General features: G+C 38.6%; 1 protein-coding gene across 1 annotated transcript in view; it reads left to right on the plus strand.

Moving 5' to 3' along the window:
- Positions 1-1,958, plus strand: part of LOC106473142 — a 26,979-nt gene that overhangs the window by 2,034 nt on the left and 22,987 nt on the right. The gene's annotated exons all lie outside the window — the stretch shown is intronic.

A 1,958-nucleotide genomic window follows, 5' to 3' on the forward strand; every position in this document is an offset into this window, starting at 1 on the left:
GTATTAGATTATGGCAGCAGATAAAACAAGGGGGACAAAATAAAACGATGCTTAGATTGTGGCAGCAGATAAAACAAGGGGGCATCGTTTTATTTTTGAGTGCTCCTCAGATTTTCCTCCTTCCATGTTTGGGAAGAAACGTCGATATTTCTCGAAGAATACGTTGTTTAAAGCTTGTTAGCTGTCCGATCTTCGTCTTTAAGCCTAGGCCTTAAACAAAGATAAGCCTTGAATAAATATAACATTATATAAACTTAACTGCTGTGACGTTAGGAGAACGTGCAGCTACACAGTTGAATTAGTAGTTTGAAACTATTATACGTGCTGTCCACAATAGAACAAATAAGGCCGGCGCCACGAGGGGGGGGGGCTTTCCGTGCAGTTTACATCCTGCCCACCCACCCTCTTCAGATTGTAAGTGTAAATTGATATATATATGTATATACAATCTATATCAAATCCAAATGTAAAGCTAAATCAATATACAATTACAGCTAAACACAATACTGCTAATAATAATTTACACTATCATGTAGTGATTACCAATGAAATGATTTCGGTTACTTTTTCATTGCCCCCACCTCCGTCCCCATCGCTATAGCGCACTTGCTGAGAACAAGCCTATTGACAAAGTTCCATTACTGAGTATCCCCTCATCACCAACAGTGGCTCAACAGTGAGTCCGAGTATTTATCATCCTTAAATTCGGGGTTTGATCCCCGCGATGACACAGAGCACAGATTTGCCATTATTTTATTAACGAACACACAAAATATTTAGCATTTTTAATTAATAGGGTTTAGTTGGCTTATTAGAAAATCCTCTTGTGTTTATTCGTTCAGTTACGGTGCATTTTGAACTTGAATTATATTATAACGCGACAGAACGATAGAAATATTAAATACAAACACAAATCATTAGCTTGTTATTTTCCTTGTTAGTAAGTCCGATTCAAGCTCGATAAAACTATGATTTTCCTTACCACCAACATCCCCGACAAAAGAGGTAATGACCAAAACCTGAGGGCTTATAACACTAAAAATCTAGGTTCAATACCTGCGGTGGGCGAAGCGCAGGTAAAACATTGTCTAGTTATTTAATATGGCTGCCGTGTTTACTAATTGATTAGAAATTTAGATAATCATTGCCGGAGTTATGACATTGTAAACCATCACCGTATGTTGGGTTTGAATCTTGCGCAAAACTACACGAGACTAGAGGGAAGGCAGCTAGTCATCATCACCACCCATCGCCAACTCTTGGGCTACTCTTTTACCAACGAATAGTGGGATTGACCGCACATTATAACACCCCCACGGAGATTCGAACCCGCGACCCTCAGATTGCGAGTCAAGCGCCCTAACCACCTGGTCGATATGTAAGGTCAGATAACTTTCAGCTAATAATTGCCCCCCCCCCCCCCAGAATCCGGGTTTCGATACCCGTGGTGGGCAGAGCACGGATAGCCCATTGTGTAGCTTTGTGCTTAATTACAAACAAAACAAAACAAAAAAAAAACAGCTAATAATTAAAACTCAGTTTCACATAAAGCGTTCCATATTATTACAAAGCCATCTATCCGCACGGGGGAAAGAATCTATATTTCACGTATTAGGGGGGTGTCCCACTTCCACATAAAATGGGAGGTCCTCGTGTCAAACTCCCTAAGTTTTTTTTTCAATCTAGCTAGTTGTTTGTTATATTAGATCCCTGATTCTAATATTTGTTTCGGTGATTCCCAGAATCCTAATATTCTTAGTGGCAACATAGGTTTGGATTTTTTTTTTTTTTACAGATACTGGATTTTAGGTTTAAGCGAGTCAAGTTGTTGATATATATACAGGGTGTCTATAAAGTCTTTTTACAATTTAAAAAATTTATTACAAAGGCAATGTTATATGTGCTTCGTGCGACTAATGGTGCCCATATAGAGGTGTATTAAATGAAGTAAAAAAAAC

Source organism: Limulus polyphemus, unplaced genomic scaffold (genome assembly GCF_000517525.1).
Source record: "Limulus polyphemus unplaced genomic scaffold, Limulus_polyphemus-2.1.2 Scaffold5920, whole genome shotgun sequence".
NCBI classification, from domain to species: Eukaryota; Metazoa; Arthropoda; class Merostomata; order Xiphosura; family Limulidae; genus Limulus; species Limulus polyphemus.